The 27,515-nt window shown below is 40.1% G+C and overlaps 1 protein-coding gene across 1 annotated transcript in view; it reads right to left on the minus strand.

The window, feature by feature from the left end:
• TSPAN18 (tetraspanin 18) overlaps positions 1-27,515 on the minus strand; it is a 215,966-nt gene that overhangs the window by 172,718 nt on the left and 15,733 nt on the right. The window contains exon 2 of the mRNA XM_070760586.1: positions 4,703-4,806. The gene's annotated coding sequence lies outside the window, so the exon portion shown is untranslated. The remainder of the gene's footprint in view (positions 1-4,702; positions 4,807-27,515) is intronic.

Below are 27,515 nucleotides of genomic sequence, written 5' to 3' on the forward strand. Positions count from 1 at the left end.
ATAAATTAATCTCAAAATTTAGAGGTAAGGACATGAATTTATAACACAAGTACAAAAACTTTACAAACAAATGTAACATATAAAATTCACCCATATGAGGATCTTGACGGTAGAGACTTACATTTATTCTTATAGTAATCTGACAATAGCAAATATTTATCAGGTGCTTTATATATGTATTCTGTTTAGGAAAGATATTCTTATTAAAAATACATTTAAAGAATTAAAACGAAAACAAAATGATTACCAGCAAAACCAGCCACAGGCAGCTTCATCTGTCCAAATAAAGAGCATCTATCCATCCATCCATCCATCCATCCATCCATCCATCCATCCATCTATCTATCTATTAATTATATTTGTATGCCACCCCTCTCCATTGACTCAGGGCGGCTAACAACAATAATGAAACAACATATAACAAATATAATATTTAAAATAATTAAAAGACCCTTATTTAAAAAACCGAACATACACACAAACATACCATGCATAAATTGTATAGGCCTAGGGGGAAGGGAATATCTCAATTCCCCCATGCCTGACGACCGAGGTGGGTTTTAAGAAGCTTACGAAAGGCGAGGAGGGTGGGGGAAATTCTGATCTCTGGGGGGAGTTGGTTCCAGAGGGTCGGGGCCGCCACAGAGAAGGCTATTCCCATGGGTCTCGCCAAACGACATTGTTTAGTCGATGGGACCCGGAGAAGGCCAATTCTGTGGGACCTAACTGGTCGCTGGGATTCGTGCGGCAGAAGGCGGTCCCGGAGATATTCTGGTCTGATGCCATGAAGGGCTTTATAGATCATAACCAACACTTTGAATTGTGATCGGAAACTGATCGGCAACCAATGCAGACTGCGGAGTGTCTTCACATAGCATTACAGAGAGAAAAACTATTTTTAAAAAGTATTTTTAATCAGAAAACCATCATTCATTCATTCACCCTGACAACTTTTTCACTTGCTTATTTAATGTGATTTTAGTCTAAATTCTCCTTCCCTTCCTATCAGACATTTACAATACATTAAGCTCACAAAATTCCAAATGACAACAGAAGAAGAAATGGTTAACAGGATTGGTTCTACTCTCCTGTTTTAAAATCAAAGGATTTCCTTTCTTATCTCTCTCTTCCTATCATTATCACAGTGTCATAATGGCAATCTGTTCCTGCTAGGCAAAAATAAGATAAAAAGAAGAAGCCTACACTGTCAAAGAAAACTGCACTGTCAAATAGAAAGAAGAATTTTGATGAATGAAACTCCTCTTATGCATTTCTTGTCCCAACTTTCTCAATGTTAATGTCACAATCTAATGCTTGTATTAGCCTACTCAAGTAACCTATTTTTTTCTTCTAATAATCTTTCAGCAGCATTCTTCTTCAATACAGCATCATCCTTAGGTGTTTGACTACACCTCCCTTAATCCCCAGTCAAAGTGGCTATGACTAGGAATTTGGAGATTAGTTTAGAAGGAAAAGCATGAGAGAAAATGCTTATTAATTGAAAGCAAGGGCATTACAGAGCACTACTCCATGGTTGAGAGGCTGATTTAAAAAAGAAAAAGGAAGGGATAAAGGATCTAATACTGTATTGCTGCTTAAAAATATTTAATTATCCCACACAAGCTAATAATATTTTGTTCCAGAAATTTGCAAAGACACACTTTGCTGTCTAGTTTGTTCAGCTTGTTTCAACATTTCATTTATTAGTATTAGAAATTCTTTTTCCATTTACACTGCATTGCTAACAATCCATTGCACAAAGAAAATTTAAAAAATTTAAAAAATTAATTTCTCTCTCTCTCTCTCTCTTGCCTTTGGTTCCTAACCAAACAATGAAGTTTTCTTAATAGTGGCTAAAAGTAATGTTTCTTTACAAACAAAATTAGGATTACAATCAAAATGTGTATTTATACTGAAGGAGACAGTTGTACTAACTAAAGTATTTCTGAAACTAAATTCATAAGTGTCTTTTTTGCCCTGTGTCGTAAATGTCTCTCTTTTTGATCACATACATTTTGTCAATGATATTAGGCAAAAAAAATATATATCTTAAAGATGCACAATGCGGGGACTATATTTTTAACTTCCAAACCTATTTTTTTCTGGTTTATGCTTCTATAATGCAGAACATTAATCATGCTTAAAATTAAATCATATTTGATGCTACAATTGGTGACCAACTGCATAACTGACCAAGTGCAGTCAGGCGGTAGGGAAAGCAAGTAGAATGCTTGGCTGCATAGCTAGAGGTAAAACAAGCAGGAAGAGGGAGATTGTGATCCCACTGTATAGAGCACTGGTGAGACCACATTTGGAATACTGTACTGTGTTAAGTTCTAGAGACCTCATCTACAAAAAGATATTGAAAAAATTGAACGGGTCCAAAGACAAGCTACAAAAATGGTGGAAGGTCTTAAGCATAAAACTTATCAGGAAAGACTTAATGAATTCTATCTGTAAAGTCTGGAGGACAGAAGGGAAAGGGGGGACATGATAGAAACATTTAAATATGTTAAAGAGTTATATAAGATTCAGGAGCGAAGTGTTTTTAATAGGAAAGTCAATACAAGAACAAGGGGGCACAATCTGAGGTTAGTTGGGGGAAAATCAGAAGCAATGTGAGAAAATTTTATTTTACTGAAAGAGTAGTAGATACTTGGAACAAACTTCCAACAGACGTGGTTGATAAATCCACAGTAACTGAATTTAAACATGCCTGGGCTAAACATATATCCATCCTTAGATGAAATACAGGAAATAGTATAAGGACAGACTAGATGGACCATGACGTCTTTTTCTGCCATCAATCTTCTATGTTTCTAGAACCCTCAGTTTGATTCTATATTTCTAATCTAAAGGAACTCCCAGACCTTACGTGGAGGCATTAGTATTTATCCGTTGATTGAACTGAGAACCTAAAGGCAAACTCTACTTCTATCTGAATTATGAAACAGGCTTCATTTTTTAATCAATACCTCCAGACATTGCTATAAAGATTTTGCTGCCTCCACTAAGCTTATTTTATGGACTGCTTCCTCTCTTTTAAAGTTGCCAGACAATTAAAGAAAGTTTCAGAGGCATTAATGTGACTGTAAAAAATTGCCCAGTCAAGACCTGACAATCATATTATTTATTTCATTAATTTATCAGCCATCCATTTTGCTGTCATGCAACAGTATTATTTCAATACCTCCCTTCAAAACAAAACAAAAATTCATCTAAAATCGATCATTTCAGTTAGCATTATTGTTAATGTTGGCTATAATATATACTTTAATCTTCCTAAAAAAAAATTCTTTTCACATTTCAGGAAACTATGTAGTATATATATATATATGTGTTTTCGTTGATTTTCACGGGTACAGGTATGACGGTCTTGGTATATTCGGGTTTCTTCCCGTGTAGGATTTGGGAATTTCTGGCGACGTTTCGACGAGGTCTCACTCGTCATCTTCAGGCTGGTGTTTCTGTCCTTGGACAGAAACACCAGCCTGAAGATGACGAGTGAGACCTCGTCGAAATGTCGCCAGAAATTTCCAAATTCATATATATATATATATATATAATCACCCAATCTATTTGCTACATTCAAAACAAATCTCCACCCCCACACTATATACTAGGAAGAAATGACAGTTGCTAACATTCCATTTTACAACAACACAAAGATTGGAACTTCAGCCTGATGATGACTGGACCGAACCAGGAGCAACCACCAACCACTGATGCAGACAGACAGATAGACATAAAGACAGACAGACCTAAATGTCTATACACCAATGAACAGAGTATGACAAATAAACAGGGTGAATTAGAAATTCAAGTAAAGAAGGGAAGATACGATAGAGCTGCCATTACGGAAACTTGGTGGGATGAGACTGACAAATGAAATATAAAACTAGAAGAACTTACTTAGCAACTGTCTTGATTAGAAAATTTGGGATTCAGTCATAAGTTGAAGATTATCTGAAATAATATAGCTAATACCCACCCTTTTTTTTTTTTAGGTTAAGCAATGAAACATAAGAAAGAGTTCTGGAGAACTTAAAAGCAAGTTTGATATTTTGTAATATTTATAGTTCCTATTACCTTATGAGGATCTGGGATATTTTTTTTCTCATGGTCAAGAATTTCAGTTTGCTTTTTGATTGATTGTGGGTCACCCAGTCATTGCCAACTGTTAGCAACCACATTAATAAATTAGCTTATCCATGACAATTTGTTTTTGATACCAGTCAACAGAGTGGATTGTTTCTTTCTACTGTCCCAATTACTTTAGGTCTAGTAACGTTTCAATAGAACAGACTCATTTGGGAACATAAATCCTGGTTTCCCTCCATTTCGCACCCTTGCATGATGTTCTAATCTAACCTGATTAGAAGAACATGAATTAGCTTTTGAACAGTGACCGCTCTTAAAACTATTAAGTTTCTAAATCAACAGAGTAAATGATCTGCAATTCCCCTGCAAACACATCCATACTGAGTCATGCTCTATCTGAATGGTTAGTATCATGCAATCAGTTTCATCTCTCAAAATATGCACCACTGGAAATGATTCAGTCAGATGAGACTGACTGGTATAAAAGGCATCCTGTAACTACAAAGTCATCTGGCAGCAAAGATTAAACTATATCATTTCTGCGGAGGACTCAAAAGGGCTTAGACAAAGAAGAATGCCTCTTTCATTTAGCCAAACAAACCTTCTGCCTCTTGATGATAACTTGAATCTTTCCTCTCTTTTTTTTTCTTCCCTGGGAGAAGGAATTTTCAAACTTCTGTATCTCCTTCTTGTTCTGTTTGTGCACTAGAGCGAGAGGGGGGAAAAGGAAAGATAAGTGAGTAAATAAATTCCAAAGCTTTAGTCAACTGCTCCACATGGACATTACTTTGTCACTGTGAACTTCAATCACGATGTCTTTTGGAAAGCTTTACAGCTATTCTGTTCAACTCCCTGTCTACAAAACAGTCTGTGCACATGCTTCTGAATTCCCTCGCCCCCTGCAAGAATTTTTCTCAGGGTTTGTTAAAACATTACTGTGTCAGACCATTTGGGAGACATGAAGATCTGCTCTGGCCCTGATAGATGGGTCTGTTAACCCCTTCCCTTCTCTTTTGCACTTAGACTGTTTAAAATGTTTTTTTAAGCATCACACAAAGCTTGCGAGAATAAAGTGGCATAAAATATTACTAAATGCCACCCAACTCCCGGGTGGCTTACAACAAGGAAGTAACATCTAAAAAAGGAGCAGTTAAAAAAAAAAACAATTTAAAGCCCATTAATAAAATCTTGCATCTCTTTTGTAGCTGGATCTGGATGATATATCATTTGATCAATGGCCCTAGGCCTGCCAGGTCTTTACAGCCTTCTAGAAGGGTGGAGGCAATACAGATCTCAGGAGGTAGCTGGTTCCAGAGAGCTGGTGCCGCCAGAGAGAAGGCCCTCCCCCGTGGTCCTGACAACCAACCAGGACAACCAGGATCTGGAGAGAGCCAACTCTGTGGGCTCTTATCAGTCACTGGGAGCTTTGTGGTATAAGTGGTCCCGAAGACAATCTGACCCTAAGCCATGTAGGGCAGTGATTTTCAACCTTTTTTGAGCTGCGGCATTTTTTACATATACAAAATAATGGGGCACATTGAGCGGTGGGGGCAATGGGAGGGGGGCTAAAAAAAGTTTGGACAAAAAACTTATCTCTCTCTTTTCCTCCCTTTCGCTCTATTTCTCTCCCTCTTTCTCTCTCTTCCTTCCTTCCTCTCTTCCTTCCTTCCCTCTTTCTTTCTCTCTAACTTCCTTCCTCTCTTTTTTGCTCTCTTTCTCTCTTTCTCTCTCCCTCCTTCCCTCCCTCTCTTTCTCTCTTTCTCTCTTTCTTTCTCTCCTCTCTCTTTCTTTCTCTCTTTCTTTCTTTCGCTCTCTCTCTTTCTCTCTCTTGCTAAGCTTCGCGGCACACCTGACCATGTCTCGCGGCACACTAGTGTGCCACGGCACACTGGTTGAAAAACACTGATGTAGGGCTTTATAGGTGATAAACAACACCTTGAATTGAGTCCGAAGACTGATTGGGAGCCAGTGCAGTTCACAAAGAGTTGCTATAATGTGGGTGTACCTAAGTGCACCCACAATAGTTTGCAAGGCTGCATTATCTACTAGTTGTAGTCTCCGAACGCTTTTCAGGGGTAGCCCCATGTAGAGCACGTTACAATAGTCTAACCGTGAGGTGATAAGGGCATGGATTACCATGACAAGAGCCTCCTGATCCAGGTAAGGTCGCAATTGGTGCACCAGGTCCCCCTTTGTACATACCTGGTACAATCCACACACTCCACTGTAGAGGGATCATTGCCTTTCAAACCTTAACAATTTTATTCATTTACTATAATGATATTAAACCACATTCCAAACATTCATTTTTTAAGATTCCATTAATTTACTCTATTACAATGCATCATGTTTGGCTAAACTGCAACCTTCTTGTACATTATTTTTGATCTCTACCTTCTGTTTTCCAAAAAAACAAACAAACCCCAAGTCGAAACATATGAGGCTGTACTGGAATTTTAATTTTGTTCAATATAAAATTCTTTATTTAATTTCTATGGCTGTTCATGTGAACCAGTGACTTCAAAACAATAAACACACACACACCAAATTCATTTTAATAGCAGAGATAATTAATGAATTAAAACAGTAGAACCAAGAAATGGGCCCCTTAATACATTTGAGGTCCCAGGCCTGGCTACACAGTCACCTTTTTTAAGCATTATGGGCCAACCAGGTTGTGGCCATTCTACTCTCCGAGGGCAGAATGTTCCATAGGTCAGGGGCTACAGCGGAGAAGGCTTATCAGTGCTTACACTAATGCCAAACAAAGAAGAGGCGGTCAACTTGTCATTTTCAAAAAGACCAAAGAAGCCTGGATAGCTTCAAGGCAGGATTAGACAGATCCATGGATGCCAAGTGTATCAATGGTTATTGAAACGCATGCCCAAGTGCTGCCTCTATGTTGCTTGAGGCAGGCAGGATTCCCTTGGATACCATTTGTTGGGGGTCAAGGGAAAGGGAGGGTCTTGCCTTCGCTTTCTACTCAAGATGTGTGGTTGTAAATGAGCTGGCTGACTGATTTTAATATATATGGGATTTGGGTAGTAATTTTTAATTAATTAGATTTTCTGTCATGTTGTTTTTTGTACTCTGTGAGCTGCCCCAAGTCTTCAGAGAAGGGTGGCATACAAATCTAATTAATAATAATAACAATAATATCCCCATGTACTATTGGTGGGCCACTTTGTGACACAGAATGCTGGATTCAATGGGCTTTAGCCCGATTCAACATAGCTCTTCTTACGTTCTTAAGGCAAGGCAAGAAAGTGAATGGAAAATAATCAAGGAGAGAAACAACAACCTGGAATTAAGGAGAAACTTCATAATAGTAAGAACAGTTAACAAGTGTGGAACAGTTTACCTTCAGAAGTTGTGGGTGCTTCATGACTGAAGGTTTTGAAGAAGAGACTGGACAGCTACTTTTCTGAAATAGTGTAGGGCCATGCAGTGATGGGCAGCAACTAGTGCGGTCAGGTGCTCCATCCCAGTAGGAAATTCTGGGATGCGCGCATATGTGCATGCCCCCCACGCACATATACATGCCCCCGCACAATATTTGGCTTCTGCACATGCACAGCAAGTAATATCTCATATGAGAATGTTCACGAAAGCGAGATTTCTGCAATTTTCGGTGGGGTTTTGCGCATGAAAGAACCTTGATTATTGATGACAGTCAGGAGGACAAGAAGGTGGAAGCAGCAGCAATGGTAGTAATAGCAGCAACAGCATTTCTCTCATTTGTGCACAAACTGGTCAGAATGTTAACATCCTTAAAAAAATAAGAAAGGGACCATTCTAAGACACTTGTGGGGAGGATCATATCAAATTTAACTGAGAATATTTGCCTTTTTTTTAATCCTGAAAAGTTCCTGCCATTTAAGAGCCAATGCCAGTTGAAAGAGAATCAAGCTGATGAGGCTGTATTTAAGTTCCCATTTTCCATAAGAGACGTGGTGGTGCAGTGGTTAGAATGCAATATTGCAGGCTAGCTCACTGCTCACTCCATGAGTTCGACCTTGACAGGGCTCAGGGTTGACTCAGCCTCCCATCCTTTCAAGGTCCGTAAAATGAGGGCCCAGATTGTTGGGGGCCAGATATTGAGTCTGTAAACCGCTTAGAGAGGGCTGTAAATCACTATGAAGTGGTATATCTAAGCGCTATTGCTATTTATTTTATTTACCTCTAAATTATTAAGAGTTCAACAAAGTCTTTGTGAACGTAAGTATTCAAGCATTCATTGCCCTGATACATGCATTTGTTTGGATCTGAAGGTTTTGTTTCATCAATTTGCAAGATGTAATGTGCATCTTTTTAAGAAAAGACAACAATAACACGGGCATTATACCAAGTCAAACTAAAACCAAGCATTAAGCATCTCATACATTAAACAAATGCAGGAGGTTTCTTGACAGTGAAATATTACATTTTCAGTGTAGCTGAGTTGAAGCTGCTCAATATCAAAATTTAATTCCTTATAGGCTTTGAAAGTTCTAACTGCTTTTAAGGGAATATTTTCTGCCTATCATCCTTAAGAAGATTAGATTATTACCAACAAGAAATAAATCCAGTATTTTAATACTAATTCCGGCCAAATCAAACCTACATTATTTGAGAAAAAGCATATATGAATTTCTTCCTTATTCATATTCAGCTGTAAGCAGTCATCCAAACAATAAATACCCAGTGTGAAACTTTGGTATGCAAGAGGCAGATATTCTGACAATGGCTGCTACAATTATGCAAACTGAAGAGAGATGATATTGGCAGCAAAATCTAACCATTCCAGATTCTAGGCAGACATACCAGAAAAGGGATTAATATGATGATGTTCTGCTGCCAATATCAGGAATACTAACAAGCATTCCTTGGTACTGTAAACCTAACAACCTGTTATTCATAATAGAATAGTATTCTTTATTGGCCAAGTGTGATTGGACACACAAGGAATTTGTCTTTTGTACTTTTGTGAGCAGTAACCAGGTGGGCAGGGTGAGTGGTGAGCTGGCAAGTGGGCGGGGCCAGCCAGAGGTGATATTTGCTGATTCTCAAACTACTCAAAATTTTCACTACAGGTTTGCCTGAACTGGTCCAAACTGGCTGGCTACCACATGTTTCTATGGTCATATGGCCAGCATGACATGCCACCACAGCACACAGGGTGCAGGAAACCACAGAATGTTGTTACTGTCCCACCAAAGTAGTACCAATTTATCTACTCGCATTTTTCAGCTGACAAGCTCAGTTTCTTAACTGCTAAACCATCGCACTCCCAATTGACTCATAAATAATAGTGCAGTTCTTGCCACCAATTCTTCAGGTAACTCTTTCATGTTTGCAATCTGAGATAAAACATTGTTCTGCCTTGTCTCCATCATAGAAAATATGTGTGATGTACAAGTTACAATGGGAACCTGGGAGACCCAAGTTTAAATCAGCCTCAATCACAAAAGCTGACTGAGTTGACTTTTGAACTATCCAGTCTATTTTGCTTATATAAGCTGCTCCGAATCCCTGCAGGGAAAGTAGGATATCAGTTAAAGAAACAAACAATACTTATGACAACATTATTCTGCTAGAAAACTAAGGACCAGTTGGAAATGAAAGCTTTTTTTTCTGTTAACATAGTTTTAAATCCCAAATATTTGTAAGCATTATTGGCTCCTATACAGTATTATTGTGATCAAATAATTGACATCTTATTCTGTTTATTGCTGTTTATAAACCATCTAGAATCTCTCCAGGGAGGCAGGGATAAACAACATAAATAAGTAACCAACTTTGGCCGACTTTTTGAAAAAAATGCTCTCCAAATATTCATTCAACAGACAGAAGGAGTGATGGAGATTTATCACTTCCATGAGAAATAGTGCAACAACAGTGACAATCATATGACAGATTGGTGGATGAATTTGCTCCCTAAAAATCAAGGCTAGGGACCCAGCTTGTGCATCACTTTTGCACGACATGCAAATTGTGACTGCAGCCTGCCAAATATCACCCACTGCATGACTCCTACAAGTCCCTTATTATCTTTAAGATGCTATACCATTAAATGAAATGTTTACAAAACACTGAACATGTTGAAGGTTAAGGCGGCAGAACCATTAGCATTTTGATGGGTTTCCAGAACACATAAAAGAAGCAAGTCTTTAAAATTCATTGCCTTAAGATTAATCTTTCTCTTACAGCATTTCCTTCCCAGCTTGAGGCAGCTATCAAGCTAGCTTACTGTTCTATAACACTTCTTAAACTGTCCTGTAGGGATGCTACGACAGGAATGCTCAATTTGCTTAGCAGCCAAGCCCCAGTACAGAGAGAAGTACCTTTTGCTAGAATGTACTGTATAAGCTCATCAGAAGCAGCTGACATTTAAAAAATTAAAGCTGAGGCTGCAAATGCTTTGAAAAGAAACTGGGTGAATCTGAAATACAGAATCCAATACTTTCCACCGGATCTCTAACTCTGATTTGAAAATAAAATTGAAGTATTACTCATTATTCTACCTAGCTAATTCATTAAGAAAAGTAAACAGGTAACTGAAGCAGCTTAAGAAACGGTGGAAGGTTAACTTTTAGCTGTTACATCACCTGCAGTGTTTTTTATCAGGGCAACCTGGTCTACCCAAATATGGGACAGAACATACTGCTTCTGCTTTCATATTTCAGCCCCAATCCAGGAGCCTCCACATGCAGTCGCTTTCACAGAAAACCTTTATTTCTTTGCCAATAAATATAAAGTTATCACTTGCAGTATTGGACTGAAATCATTGTAGGTTGCAAATGCTTTCTCTTGTTTTCATAGTACAGCTTGGAGAATTCAGTTGCAAGGTCAAGCAAATGACCGAGTGTCTAAATAAACATAAAAATAATTTTATCAACTAAAGCCACTACAAAAAGAAAAAAGATATTAACACATTATGCAAACACACACAAATCCCATTCTAACATTCTAATTGTGAAGGACTTTCACCTTAACAGTTTTTTTATCTTTTGATTTGTCCATAGGTAATTCATACCTCTTGAGAGCAACATTCAGATCAAATAAACTTAACATTGCCTTGCCTTTATTACCACAAGCTGAAGATGGATGTTATTTCTTTTGTAACAAATGCCTTATATGATTCCCCAGAGGTGAAAGATTTAGATATTCCTCCCATGGATTTACTCTTTGTAGCTTAGTTGAGTAACTGGAAAATGGTTAAGAAACTGAAAAAAAGGATGATATAGAGTCCTGTCACTTCAATGAGAAAAGCTACATTTAACTACAGTGGTACCTCTACTTATGAACTTAATTTGTTCCGTGAACAGGTTCTTAAGTAGAAAAGTTTGTAAGAAGAAACTATTTTTCCAATGTAAAAGCAAATAATGTGTGCGATTGGGGAAACCACAGGGAAGGTGGAGGCCCTGTTTCCTTCCAGGATATTCCTAGAGAGGCTCCATGGAGGCTTCTCCCTGCCTTTTCCGGTCTTTTTGCTCCTAGGAGATTCCTAGAGAGGCCCCTCGGAGGCTTCTCCTTGCCTTTTCAGGTTACAGTTCAGAGGCTCAGGTTTGTAAGTGGAAAATGGTTCTTGAGAAGAGGCAAAAAAATCTTGAACACCCAGTTCTTACCTAGAAAAGTTTGTAAGTAGAGGCATTCTTAGGTAGAAGTACCATTGTATATATCTTTCAGGCTGTAGGTTCCTGTCATTGTCCCAAAGAAAGGCATATCACACGGCATGTTTAAAACAGTTTTCCAATGATATCCCATATAACATGTAGTGCAAAGTTGGCGAGAGAAAGTCTCGTTCAAAGTGAGCCTGCCTGCCTTTTTTCACCAACTTTGCACCACATTTTCAGGAGCAAGGCTCGCCCTGTCAGTGCTACTAGAAATATAGACAACGCTCTTCCCGCTGGCTTGGAAGCAAGTCGCCAACACTGACCTAGGCTATTACAAGAATTGGACACATACAGCCAGTCCATGCGTCATCCAGAAAAGAGGCTTTAATAAGGCACTTAATTTCCCTGTGTTTCGGGAACAGTGCCTAAGCCCAACCATGCTATCCAAGTACAGGGATAAATTCACTACTTTTTAAAATCTTTTAATGAAAGTATTTAATAAAGTTATTTGGGGGCGACCCAGAAATCTAATAGAGGGCTGGTGAATGCAATCACATTTTGGATCCTCTTTGGAGCATCAATCATCTTCCAGGCATGATTACTCTTTTCCTTGGCACAAGTTAGAGCTGGAAGTGATGAAGTTGTCATCGGAGTGCTCCATCACAGGCCAAGCTTCCCATTTAGTGAGTGACTACAATCAATATTTCTGAAGCATCTTCAGCAATGCATAAAATTGGACATCAGGCTGGATCATTTCCAAATCAAGAGATATCCTTGATGTTTAAGGCATGGCAGTGGCTCTGTCAACTCTGTTTAGTCTTCTGACACACTGCTTCCAATGACGAGTTTCTCTACTAACGATAGGATAAGATCATGCTCAGTCCTGACTCAGTTTGTTTCCTTAACCAGACTGTCATTTCATTAATATCAGAAATGTTCAGATTTATATCCTGGGGTTTATGCTAAGTGACAAATGCCGCCAATAAATTGAATCCTGTTTGAAATGCACTTAGAGAATTATTGGACAGCAAATTACTGATCATCAGTTTATGATTGATGAGTCTCTTTCACCTCCCTTCTGTTAAGCAACGCAAAGTCTAGACAGATTCTACATACACTGTTTTAACTCAATTGTTTTTAAAAAGCATGGAGACAGAAGCACAACATAAAAAAGAAGCATGTCCTTCTAAAAAGCCAAGAAACAGATATATTCATTTGGTACACTTGTACCCCGTGTTTTCATTCCAGAAGCTCAGAGCTGTTCACGGGGACTCTTCAACAGTGCCTTATTCAGCCTGACATCAATAATGCAACATAATTATCTTCCAGGTCTTGCAAAAAAAAAAAAAAATCCTTGCCAACAAGAGGCTACATTAGCTCAAGTGGAATAAAATCAAGCATAGGGAGGAAAAATAGAAAACATGCTATAGTATGGCTAATAAGTGTAGTATGATTAGTTGGATTTTTTTTCCTCCTAATTCCCTGTGTATTCTTCTTTCAAAAATTAAAAAAAAGATCCCCCCCTTTTTTCTTTTAGTGCCCCCATTTCTTTGGGTGAATTTTGAGTTTCATTGGGGTGGGGGGGAGAGATAAAGTAGCCAAAATGTTATCATTTTTTAAAGTTTGTTGCATAAAAATCAAAACCAGAAGCACAGACAGATGGCTGATTCACCTGGATTTGTAAACTTCTATACAAAAATATAGATGAAGTAAATTTTACAATACCAATATAGATTCTTCTTTAAGCAGCTACAGGTAGTAAAGAACAGTTAGTTTCATTTCAGCACAGCACACAAGCAGTAACAGAAAGCAGAGTGGGCTGGGCCATGCCCAGCCTTATGCTTAAATTTTCAGTTTCGATTCTCTGCACAGACTCCAAACAATGGTTAGCTCCCATTGGCTGACTTAGTTGCTGTGCCTATTCATGACTAACCTTGTTACCATTGACTTTCCCAGTTCATGAATATCTTAACACAATTGCTGTTTTCTGCTATCTATATATAACTCCAGTTTCCTGGCTGTCACTGCTTCCAGATTTAAAAGTGCTACATAGCAAGAGTTCCTTCCTGACATCCTTCTCTGAGAGTGAGCTGATGAGTGAGAAACAATTAGGGAAATGAAACATGGAACACCCACATCCCACAAATCTGTAGCTTCCAGTTAACTAAGCAACAGAACACTATAGCCATTCATAAGAGTTTAGCAAATTGGATGTGTGGTACAAAATATTACAACAGGAAGTAGTCGCAAGTAGCAAAAGAGAAAATTATTCACGAGTAATGAGAAAATAAGAGAAATAACACTGGTTACTTATTATCATTTCATAATGCCTTTAACTGAATGGAATACTAAAAAGTGAGTGATTGTGAATGTGTCCTTTGGCTGTTAAAGATCGTCAGTCTTAAGTACTGTCTTATATTTATGGATATTTAAGCACTGTCTTTGTCTATGGATATTAACTCATATAGTATGGCTATGACATAGTATCATCCTTCTCATCTTTTTCTACTACTTTTTCTTTTTATATTAATATTATGATTATATTATTCGTGCCATGGTGGTGCCATGGTTAGAGTTCATTACTGCAGACTACTTCCGCAGACTGCTGGTTGTCTGCAATTTGGCAGTTCAAATCTTACCAGGTTCAAGGTTGACTCATCCTTCCACCCTTCTGAGGTCAGTAAAATAAGGGCCCAGATTATTGGGGAAAATATGCTCACTCTGTATACTGCTTAAAGAGGGCTGTAAAATACCGTAAAGCCATATATATCAGTAAGTCTAAGTGTTATTGTTATCACTATTATTGTTTATAAGTACACTGAGAGCTTATGCACCAGAGACAAATTCCTAGTGTGTCCAATCACACTTGGCCAATAAAATATTCTACTATCCAACATTTTGCTGAAATCTTTCAAGACCAAGACCAAGATTCAAGACTTGGCCAATAAAATATTCTACTATCCAACATTTTGCTGAAATCTTTCAAGACCAAGTCCCAACAATACATTAAAAGTATTTTTAATGCAATATTGCTTCACGCCACCTGAAATTGATACATTTAGCAGCAGAATATTTCGGATATTAAATGCAGATATTCCAAGCTTGCAAATCTAAATTCGGAACGGTGCCACTTTTCAGGCTAGACAGTAGGGATTTGGTCTCATAATCACTGTTCAGAAGACCTGTTTTCCTACGTCTGTATTTGATCCATATTAACCATTTTTAAAAAATGGAATCTTCACATTAAAAGCCAGTCAAGGAGTGAGTTCTAAATGATTTTGCTACCGGTTCCCATGTGTTCTGTCGGGCTCTCTGGTAGACTCCTCCCAAAAATTCACAGGTACAAATTTCAGACACACACACATTTGAAAATTCAAAACAATGTTCTTTATAATGAAAAGTCACTTAAACTAAGCCCTCTTTTGGTATAGCAAAGAGCACTCGTCTCCAAACAAACTGGTAATTTGTACAAGTCCCTTATCAGTTCTGTGATACTTAGCTTGCAGCTGTGAGGCAATTCACAGTCCTTCTTCTTTCACAAAGTGAAACACACTTTGTTCTGGTTTAGTTTCAAAGCGGGGAAAAATCAGCACACAAAAGGTCAAAGTCAGCAAAGCAGGCACGAAAGACAACGATCAGATAATTCTCCACAATGGTCAAACCCACAGGCTGCTATTTATAGCAGCCTCACTAATTACCACTACCCCACCCAAACACAGGTGGCCTCATTTTCTTTGATAATAATATCTCAGTTGTTGTTTCCTATGCATCGCTCTCCGCATGCGTGGCTGTATCATTAACTCTTGTTCTGAATCCAAGGAGGAGCTAGATAATTGATCTCCTTCTGAGCTGTCTGCCACACTCTCCTCCTCCCTGTCACTCATGTCTTCTTGGTCAGAGGAGCCTTCATCAGCAGATTCCACCGGGGACAAAACAGGCCTGCAGCATGTGGATGTCTCCTGCACATCCACAGTCCTTGGGGCAGGAGCAGGGCCAGAGCTAACCACAACACCATGCGTGCAACACTTATGTGCACGCACAGAAGCATCCCAGGTGGATGGACAGAGCATCCCACTGCCGGCACTACCAGTTCTAAGAACCGGTCCAAACTGGGAGCCACCCACTGCTGCTTGACAATGAGGGAAGACTATCCATAGTTTTTTAATATACAATAAAAAAAGAATGATTGTTCTTACTTAACTCAATTACATTACAGTGGGTAAATGACTTTACCTTCAAAAGGACTGTTTTGTTTTATCACTCATAATATATATAATATGTATAATATAAAACCACCAGGCACATTTTTGTTCTTCATCCTGAAAAGGGCTGTGAGGAATTTTAATTTTAATTGTGCTCATGTGTGAGGGCCCACTCTTGCAAGTGAAAGGTGCTTGTGCATGAAGCTCCATTGGTGTCAATGGAGAAGTGCTCACTCCATTTGCACAAGAGTAGAGCTTCAAATATGAGCGCAACTAAATCTTCATGAAGTGCATGCTTGCCCATTTTTGTCTCCCCAGTGGATGTTAGTATAGTCACTGTTGGTAAGTAGAGTAATTGATCCCTTAATTGAAACTTTGGTTTGCTTATCTATTTCAAGGATAATTAGAGAGTGAAATGAGTTTGTCTTACTCTCTCATAGGCCATTTCTCTGTGTGATGGAGCTTGATCTAATTCTCTCCTGTGCTAGCTAATTTCATTTAACTCTGTAGATTAGATCTATAATTTCCAAAGGCAGGTCCTAGATTTGAAGATTTAAGAAATCAGGATTGCCACATTTAGTTTCTCTGCATAGCAATTGAACTCATAGTGGTCCCTGGCCAGCTATAGTAACTGGCAACCTAGAAAAAGAATTCATTGCATACTAGGTATCACACATGAGAAACAAAACAGCAAGAGTACAACAAGTTTATTAGTTTGTCACTTTTATAAACAACTGTGTTCTGAAACGTGATCAGCACATTGTCTTAAAATGGGTCCCCAACCTGAGCTGCAGCCTGTTCGAAACTGGATCACAGAAGAAGTGGACAAGCACACATTTGTGGAGCTTCACTCACGTGAGTGGCAAATACTTGTGCCGGTATGCGAATCTCCACTCATGCAAGTGGAAGGCACTTGCACTCCTGTGCAAAATTCCATTCACACCAATGGAGCATCACATGTAAGCAACCTCCACTTCACATGCCACAGCATGAGGGAAGACTACTGCAACGCTCTCTACATGGGGCTACCTTTGAAAAGTGTTTGAAAACTCCCAGATCGTGCAGAATGCGGCTGCGAGACCTATCGTGGGGCTACCTAGATTTGCCCACGTTTCTCCAACACCCCGTAGCCTGCACTGGCTGCCGATCAGTTTCCGGTCACAATTCAAAGTGTTGGTAATAACCTATAATGGCATCGGACCAGAATACCTTCGGGACCATCTTCTGCCGCACGAATCCCAGCGACCCGTAAGGTCCCACAGAGTTGGCTTTCTCCGGGTCTCGTCAACTAAAAAACGTCATCTGGTAGGACCCAAGGGAAGAGCCTTCTCTGTGGCAGCCCTGGCCCTCTGGAATCAACTTTCCCCCATCCTAGACGCAGTCCTAGAACCTAGGACTGCGTGATACAGCGGCGAATTATGTTTGCCGATCCCAATAAAGCGGCCTTTTGCAATTGACAGATGGAGATTTTGTCAATTCCGATGGTTTTCATATGTCCACTGAGATCCTTTGTCACTGCACCCAGCGTGCCAAGTAACAATGGGACCACTTTCACTGGCTTATGCCAGAGTAGTTGCAGCTCGATTTTTAGATCTTCATATTTCACTAATTTCTCTAGCTGTTTCTCCTCAATTCTGCTGTCTCCTGGGATTGCGATGTCGATGATCCATACTTTCTTTTTCTCCACTGGTGTGTTATGCTTCAGAATTCGGTCAGTCTTAAGTCAGAAGTCCCACAGTAGTTTTGCTTGCTCATTTTTGACCATTTTTTCAGGCTTATGATCCCACCAGTTCTTTGCCACTGGTAAATGGCAGTTCCAGCACAAGTTCCAGTGGATCATCTGTGCCACAGCATCATGTCTATGCTTGTAGTCAGTCTGTGCGATCTTTTTGCAGCAGCTGAGTATGTGATCGATTGTTTCATCTGTTTCTTTACAGAGTCTGCACTTTGGATTGTCTGTTGATTTTTCAATTCTGGCTTTGACAGCATTTGTTCTAATAGCCTGTTCTTGTGCCACCAGTATTAGTCCTTCTGTCTCCTTTTTGAGTGTTCCACTTGTAAGCCATGACCAGGTCTTTTCTTTATCCACTTTGCCTTCAGTCTTCTCCAAGAACTGGCCATGCAATGCTTTGTTCCACCAACTGCGGTCAGGCATGGGGGAACTGAAACATCTCCCCCTTGCCCATGTTGTTTTGGTGTTAGATTGATTGTATGCGTGTTTTTTAATATTCTGGGGTTGTTTTTTATGAATTTTTTAGTTTAAAATTGTAATTGGATTGGTGGGTATTGGATTTGTTATTATGTATTGTTTTTACATTGTTGTGAGCTGCCCCGGGTTTGCGGAGAGGGGCGGCATATAAATCCAATAAATCTAATCTAATCTAATCTAACTGTCCATACGACATTGAGTTACATTTTTTCTGTACTGGTCCTTAGTTCGCTTCACCTTGAGAAGCTTCCTATTGTTGACTTCCATCAACGCTGACTCTTTGCTCTCATTCACATAGTCAGCTAATGCATGTTTCTCTTCTTCCACTGTCTGCTTCAATAATTATTATTATTATTATTATTATTATTATTATTATTATTATTATTATTATTATTATTGAACTGGGATCACCAATGGTAACAAGGTAAGCCAATGAATAGGCATAGCAACTAAATCAGCCAATGGAAGCTTAAACACATCTGAGTCTGTGCAGAGAATAGAAACTGAAGCTAAAAGCTGGGCAGGGCTCAGTCCACTCTGTATTCTTTCTCCACTCTGAACTGCTGAAATGAAACTGACTGTTCTCTCCTGCCATTAACTGCTATTACAGTGATCCCTCGATTTGCGCGTTCTCGATTAGCGCGAAACGCTGCAACGCGGTTTTTCAAAAAATATTAATTAAAAAAATAAAATATTAAAAAATAAAAAATAAGTCCACGCTAGTTCTCTCTCTCTTTCTCTCCCTGTTGCCGGCGTGGTATATGAGAGAGAAAGAGAGAGGCAGAGGTCGGGCGCATTACCGGGAGGTGGAGGCGGCGTGGGGACGCTGGGTGCCGGGGACTCCGAGGAGGGGGTGGACGTCTGTTCCCTGAATGGAGACCGCCGGCCGCTCAATCGGGCTGGCAGGGAACAGAATGGAGCCTTCCGCGGCGGGGCTGGTAAGGGGGGGAGCCGAGGGGGGAGCCGAGCCCAGCCCCGTGGCATTCGCTTTCCTCCCGCCGGCAGCCGACTGATCGTGGGCTCCTTCGCAACCTCGGAGAGCTTCCTGGTTTTCGTGAGCTTTCATGCCCTGGAAGCTCTCCGAGGTTGCGAAGGAGCCCAGAATCAGTCTCGGCTGCGGGTGGGAGGAAGGCGAATCCCCCGTGGGCTCCGTTACATCTTCCGCTGCCAGCCAGGCCATGCTGGCGGCAGCGGAACAATCGCTGGCTGTCAACTTTTCTTTTTAAAACTGGGCAGGAGCTGACTTGCCTCCCCAGTGCTAAAAAGAAAAGTTGACAGCCAGCGCTGCGACTGACGGAATGCTGAGCCTCCCGTTTTCTCTCCCCCCCCCTCGCCCCTTCGCCTCCCTGTGTTCCTAGGAGAAGTGCTGGGGATTGAGGCAAGACAGACCTTCTGCTCCTCACCAGCACTTCTCCTAGGAACAAAGGGGGGCGAAGGGGCGGAGAGAGAACGGGAAGCTCAGCATTCCGTCAGCCGCAGCGCTGGCTGTCAACTTTTCTTTTTAAAACTGGGCAGGAGCTGACTTGCCTCCCCAGTGCTAAAAAGAAAAGTTGACAGCCAGCGCTGCGACTGACGGAATGCTGAGCCTCCCGTTCTCCCCCACCTCGCCCCTTCCGGTTTCGGCGTTCGGCAACAGAGTCCGGCGCTGGGGCCATGCGGGGCCGCTCATCCAGGGGGGCGTGGACTGGCAAGCGGCAAGCGGCAAGTGATCTGGCGGGAAGACCAAGGGAAGGTTCCTTCAGCCGCCCAACACCTGATCCGTTCCGCAGCGCGGCAGCAGCGAGGAGCCGAAGATGGGGTTTCCCCTTTGCCTTTACCCCATCTTCGGCTCCTCGCTGCTTCCGCGCTGCGGAGCAGATCAGCTGTTGGGCGGCTGAAGGAATCTTCCCTTGGTCTTCCCCGCCGCCCACACGCAAACTCCACCATCTGCGCATGTGCGGCCATGAAAAAAATGGCGCACATGCGCAGATGGTGGTTTTACTTCCGCATCCAGTATAACGCGGAAATCGGTTAGCGCGGGAGGTCTTGGAACGTAACCCCCGCGCTAACCGAGAGATCACTGTACATTGAAGAAGAATCTAAAATGGTATTATAAATATTCATCGGTTATTCTTGTATAGAAAGTTTCTTATTTAAATCAATCCTGCTGCATCAGTGTGCCTATGTGTGCTTTCCAGATTTAATTTTTGCAACAAAAATTAAATTTACATTTAATTGTAGTTTAATTTCCATTGTACAAATCATTGGTATATTTTTAACAGGGAGACCATACTAAAAGCATAAGTGAACAAATTATTGTCCTAATTTGAAACAGATATTCTGGACCAGTTTTTCTCAAATCACAACAATCCTTTAAGAATGAGCCATTTTAAAATATACTTTTATGTGTCATATTTACATCTACATTTATATTTACATATTTACAGTTTTCAGTGCTACGATGAATGAAATAAGTTTAAATGTAATGCTTTAATGTCTTAACAAAAGCAGAACGCTGTGACAATGCAGAATGCTCAAAGATTTATTGTAATTGTTATTTTAAAGAAAAGATTTGAAAATCAATAAAATTTATTTTAAAAAATAATAAAATATACTTTTATGGGGAATCAGTGCTACAAAGCTAAGGGTCTTAATTATGAAGCATTGGGGAAAATACATAATGACTCTAAGTCTCTAAAACAACAGAATGGAAAACAATCTGGCAAAAGAAAGTTTAAAAATGTACTGAACTAGCCAGAAGTTATAGAGAAAAACATCAGCTCAGGAAATGTCAGGTTGTTTCTTTTTATGCCTTCTCCCTCTTGGCCACATGTCCCAGAATGAAGCATATGCTATTTGATCGTAACTTTGATTCTTTCAGCTTTTGATAAATGCAGTATCAATTTCCTTACATGCATTTGGCAGAATGTATGTAGAGAACAGAACCATCCATTAGGAGTACAAAACTATAGATGTTTAAATCCAAACAAAACTTATAATTATTAAGTTACATACTTTGATAGAATTCTTGTATGTTTAATTTTTTATAGTTGTGCTTGGAGAAAGAGAAGGTTGAGGTTTTTTCTGTAAGAAGCAGTCTAGAGTAGTGTTTTCCAACCTTGACAACTTGAAGATATCTGGACTTCGACTCCCAGAATCCCCCAGCCGGCATTCGTTGGCTGGGGAATTCTGGGAATTGAAGTCCAGACATGTTTAAGTTGCCAAGGTTGGGAAACACTGCTCTAGAGGATGCTATCAGTTTTCCCTTTGAGGCAAAGCAGAGAAAAAGAATGAGTAGACCAGGTCCATGGCACACTTTCAAACCTTTAACATCTCCAGGAGTCCATAGGATAAGAGATGCAAAAAAGTGTAGCTTTCTGGATGTCTATGGAGAGTCTCAGTCATCCAGGTCATGGCTGTCACAAAGGGGCTTTTTTCGGGAGGCAACTGGACTTTCTGGGTTTTATTTGAAGACATTTCACTTCTTGTCCAAGAAGCTTCTTCAGTTCTGACTGAATGGTGGGAAGCGGAAAGGTTTACACTCCATGCAAACAGCAATTTGCATTCTTTTACAGGATCATTAAGGTCACCTGGAGATTTATCTGTGTCCTCAAGGTCACCTGAGTGGTGTAAATTGGTGTGGGGCCTTGAAAGGACTGTGTTGTAGATTGGAAATAGATGATGTCATGTTCCTCCCCCTCTGTTTACAGAGGGCTGTTCAATTTTGACATACATGGTCCCTTTCAAAACATGGGTTTTTGTTGTCTTCAAAAGCTTTGTAGCTTCTGGAACTCTCTGACCCTAGCTCAGTATTGTCTACACATTGAGCAGGGGCAATTCATCAGGGTTTCAGACAAAAGCCTTTCTCAGCCTTACTTGGAGATGCCAAGGCCTGAGCCAGAGACCCCAAGTGATATGCATGTCCTTACAAAAGGACAATTCTCTAATCCACTTTTAGTTCTCATAATAACTACCATCCACCTGCAACGTAAAACATAACAGATGCCTCTTTTGTTCGGTAATGGGAATTATCTGATACAATTTAAGATAAGGAATCAACTTAAGTACAGATCAATTCGATTTAAATAGAAAAATGACATTTTTAATAGAAACAGTCCTCCCAGCTGTCTTAGTTTAGAAATTGATTTAACAAGTTAATGCATGTTTCTTATGCTGACAAGCTCTAAAGGGAAAAAAGAACATTCTTAAATTCAAAGATGTGTAGGGTAATCATTGAGTTCAATCATTTAGTTCAAGGAAACATTCCAGAGTGTTCAAATCATTGTTTTGCAACACAGTTATTGCGCAATTGTATGTTTCAGTATAATTGTGTGAAATGTGTGTGTGTAAAACATACAATGAAATAAGCAGCGGTGGGCTACAAGCAGGAACGCTAAATTGTGCTCGCTGCGGCAGCTCGTAAGTGCTTGCGGGGCCAGCGTGTTTTTGCTTCTGCACCTGTGGAGGTAGCAAAATCATGCATGGAGCCGCAGGTTCACACATGTTTTGGTGAGGTTTTTTTGCTTGCTTCCACGCATGTTGAAACACGGGCGCACCTGCAGCTCCGTGATCAATTTTGCTACCTCCACAGGTGGAGAAGCAAAATCACGCTAGCCCAGTAAGCACTTAGGAGCCGCTGCGGCGAGCACAATTTAGCGTTCTGGCTCATAGTCCACCACTGGAAATAAGTTACAAAAAAGCCAAACATTTAGGCAATTCAAGAGCCTAAATTCTCCAGCTCTTAAGGGATGATTTATTAGTTCCTAAGAAATGACACAAAGTGTTAAAAAGCACAGGTCCAAAGACAGGCTACAAGAATGGTGGAAGGTCTTAAGCATAAAACGTATCAGGAAAGACTTAATGAACTCAATCTGTATAGTCTGGAGGACAGAAGGAAAAGGGGGCACATGATCGAAACATTTAAATATGTTAAAGGGTTAAATAAGGTTCAGGAGGGGAAGTGTTTTTAATAGGAAAGTGAACACAAGAACAAGGGGACACAATCTGAAGTTAGTTGGGGGAAAGATCAAAAGCAACATGACAAAATATTATTTTACTGAAAGAGTAGTAGATCCTTGGAACAAATTTCCAACAGACGTGGTTGGTAAATCCACAGTAACTGAATTTAAACATGCCTGGGATAAACATATATCCATTGTAAGATAAAATACAGGAAATAGTATAAGGGCAGACTAGATGGACCATGAGGTCTTTTTCTGCCGTCAGTCTTCTATGTTTCTATGTTTCTAAGCAGACCTGTGCTACAATTGAAATATGATTACTGATAAAACCTTTTCCCAGTCGATTCATGCATTTGTAAAATTAAATCAGAAATGTTATCATTTGAACTATCCCCTCAAACTGCAATCAGATTTTTAAGTAGTCAAATATTTTGATTCACTTGGGTCTGCAATCTCATATGCGGCCATGAAAAAAAGTCTTATTTAATTAAGAAGTTTAATATATGTTGTTGCCCATCTCATACATAAGGGTTAGTACTTTGAAATCTAAGAAATGTATTCTAAACTGGGATATTAAAAATAAGAAAAATAAGTATTACCTGTGCTGTGAGTTTGGTATGTTCTTTAAACAAATGAGTAGTTTAGAATAATTATCCAGATAATTTTAAATAAGCTTTGTCAATAATAAAGAAAGGTGAAAAAGAGACAGTTACACATCAAATCATTTGTTAACAATACTCTAAGTTTGTACTATACTCTCTGAATCAGTATGAAAATATTGGATTCATTTTGCAATATAGATTATCTAAAAATGACAAGACATGATATAATAATGATTTGTTGGCTATAAGAAATCAGAACAGTATGAAATCAGGGCTTTAACTATTTCAACAGTGCATTATTTATCACCTAAAGACGTACACATGAAATCTTTCAAAGCACCCCATTTGTTCAAAATTCACTCCACACATCTACACAAACCTGTCACGGTCCATGAGTTCTGTTTTTCCATAAAACTATTTTCAGATGATAGTTTCCTCCCCAGGTGATGGATTAGGGCAGTGTTTCCCAACTTGGCAACTTGAAGATATTTGGACTTCAACTCCCAGAATTCCCCAGCCAGCAAATGCTGGCTGGCGACTTCTGGGAGTTGAAGTCCAGATGTCTTCAAGTTGCCAAGGTTGGGAAACACTGGATTAGGGAACTGAATGAGCCATTGCAGAAGTTGATGATAAATTAACAGCTTGCCACACTATCTATAAAAGGCCTGATGTTTATGGGAATTTGGGAGGGGTGATTTTCATGAGGGAACTGATGCAGCCACAAAGCATTATTTCAAGTGGTTCAAGGCCATCCAATGCCCACCCAACTGGGCAGAAGTAGAAGGAGGACTGACCATGCTGGCACAATCTGAGTGGACAATGTGACACATTTGTGGGCGGGGGAAAAGGGGTGTCAACTTTCAACTTGGTGGGAAACTCATATTTCAGGTTTCCCAGTGTAGGTGCCAGGATGGCTCCGGCAATAAATTGGAACTTTCAGGAGCACTTTGACTTGAACTCTGATTTAGCTTGGAGGCTGCCTGGAACCTTTACATCTGTCTATAGTAAGAGTTGAAGGGAATTGCAATTGTTGTTAGCCGCCCCGAGTCTGCGGAGAGGGGCGGCATACAAATCCAATTAATAATAATAATAATAATAATAATAATAATAATAATAATAATAATAATAACAACAATAATGACTTTAATCTCAGTTGTATTCTAATATACTTTTTAAGCAAATTGGTTTTTTTACTTCTGTACTTTTAATCTGACACTTGCCATCCAAAGTCACAATTCACATGCTGTGTGACCACCCAAATTACAATAAAATAAAATAAAAATGTTGTGCCAAATTTATCCATGCCAATTAAGTTGTCATCTCCAAGTCAGTATGGCTACTAAGCGATACTTTAATCCACATTGAGATTTTCCTTGGCATTTTCTTTAGAGTTCTCCGCACTCCCATAAATTACTTCTGCAAGCTTAAGTGTATGATATTGACATTTTGATTACAAAGACAGAATAATATACTCAGTTTTAAGTTTTGTTAGTAGATATAACATATTTATGCCTATGGCTATTTGTTATATATTTTTTCTGTTCTATGCTGCTTCTTCAAAATTATAAAAAAAATAGTTTCTATATTTGTTTGGTTAAGGCAGTGTTTCCCAACCTTGGCAACTTGAAGAGATCTGGACTTTAACTCCCAGAATTCCCCAGCCAGCAAATGCTGGCTGGGGAATTCTGGGAGTTGAAGTCCACATTTCTTCAAGTTGCCAAGGTTGGGAAACACTGGGTTAAGGTGCTTAAAGAAACACTTATTGGTGAACCTTGTATGTTCTAGTCCTATTTCAGCCCTGAAAGCCAGCTCAGCAACTTTGGGCCAGTCATTTCCTTCAGTCTAACACAACTCACAAGGTTGTTGTAGGGGCAAATGAAGGGAAAAGGTATGTCATGTATTCTTTATTCTATTCTGTATGTTTCCCACATTAAGTTAGTTATAAAAGTAATAAGGGTGGAATTTAAAAAAATATATAATAACATGTTGATGTTGACAGTTTAGTTCCCAAAAAAGTTCAAGTGTTGTGTTAGAGCTCACGCTCTGCTGATCTACACTGTATTATTTGTTGAAAATACCGTGAATGTGCAGAATGGCAGCATGCCAATTCCTGATATGTGGCTCTCCCAGGGCATCTCAGCTTAAACTTTAACACATGTTGCTCTGCAGCAAAGAACAGAAATGAAGAGTGCTGCTGCTGCTTCTTAGCTATTTGCATAGATGCCTATCTGCATATCTGCTTATATACATCTGTTTAAAACAATACACACACACACACATGTGTCTGTGTTTGTTTGTTTGTGTGTGTGTGTGAGAGAGTGAGTGAGTGAGTGTGAGAGTGAGAGAGAGAGAGAGAGAGAGACCTAGATGCATATAAGCAGATTGCCCTTTAAACACTTCCAGTAGCTGAGGTCTTCGGAAAAGATTTTCACAGAATAGTATTAATTATCACTATCTATCAGTAGGACCTGTGCGTCTTCTAGATCAGTGATTTTCAACCTTTTTTTGAGCTGTGACACATTTTTTACATTTACAAAATCCTGGGGCATACCACCAATAAAAATCATTTTCTCATTTCTCCTTTTTCTCGCCTTTTTGTCCTTATTCCTTTCTCTCTCCCTTCCTTTCTTCTCTCTTTCTCTTTTGCTTTTTTTCTCTCTCTTGCTTTTTCTCTATTTTTCTCTCTCTTTCTCTCTCTCTCCTTTCTTTCTCTCTCTCTTTCTCTCTCTCTTTCTCTCTTGCTTTCTTTCCCTCTCTCTTTCTCTCTCTCTTGCTTTCTTTCTTTCTCTCTCCCTTTCTCTCTCTCCCCTCTCTTTCTCTCTCTCTTTCTCTCTCGTACTCCACGCCAGCAACAGCGGCATCGGGCAGTAGCCACAGAGTGGTGGCAGGGCAGTCGGCTGCGAGCGGGCGGAGGGACACGCAGCGGTGGCTGGACGTGTTGCTGGACGCTGTACATGTTGGTGCCATGCTGGGCATGGGTGCGGGGCTGGCATCTCCATCCCGGCCCAGCCAGCGGGCCAGTGCCAGCCCTGCGCCCATGCCCAGCGCAGCGCCAGCATGTACAGCATCCAGCAATAATTCCAGCCACCGCCGTCGGTGCCTCTGCAGGGGAGCTCTCGCTCACAGCTGCTGCCCCATGGCTACTGCCCAGTGCCGCTGCTGCTGGCACCCTCCCACTTCCCCTGCCAACACCCTCCCGCCGGGCCCTAAAGCTCACCTGCCACCACCGCCAGGGAAGCTCCAGCCAGGCGGGGAGTTGCAGCTACCGGAAAAACTTGGAAGGTGCAAAGAAGGAAGCTCAGCTTCCGGTCTCGCAACTTTTTCCTCTTCGCGCCCTCAGCAAAAAGTTGCGAGACCAGAAGCTGAGCTTCCTTCTTCGCGGCACACCTGACCATGTCTCGCGGCACACTGATTGAAAAACACTGTTCTAGATACACATTTCCATATGTCAATTACAGGAGAACAAGAGGGAGGAAAGAACAATTTTTCGTTTTCTGTTGGTGAACACCCAGGAGCATGTGGTTGGCCACTGTGAGAAGCAAGGGACTGGACTAAAATAAGCTTTAATCTAGATTAGCTCTTTTTTGTGTTCATGTCCCCAACTGAATTAAAGTAGACCAAGCAGAATGGCATCAAGAACTATTTTGGCACCAAAGTTGATGCCACAAGGATGCAAGAAGTATCAAAAGATGTATTTCTTTTGCAAGTAGCATCCAATGCAAGTAGTATCAAAAGGAGTGTTTATTTCTAGGCAGCTTTGATTTTATAAAAAAGAAACATCTTTTTTTTATAAAACCAAAACTGCCTAGAAATACTCCTTTTTCTTTAATTTATTGCTTTAGAAAAAATACAAGATTTGACGGAGA

The sequence above is a fragment of the Erythrolamprus reginae genome, chromosome 1 (genome assembly GCF_031021105.1).
Source record: "Erythrolamprus reginae isolate rEryReg1 chromosome 1, rEryReg1.hap1, whole genome shotgun sequence".
In the NCBI taxonomy this organism is placed as follows: domain Eukaryota; kingdom Metazoa; phylum Chordata; class Lepidosauria; order Squamata; family Dipsadidae; genus Erythrolamprus; species Erythrolamprus reginae.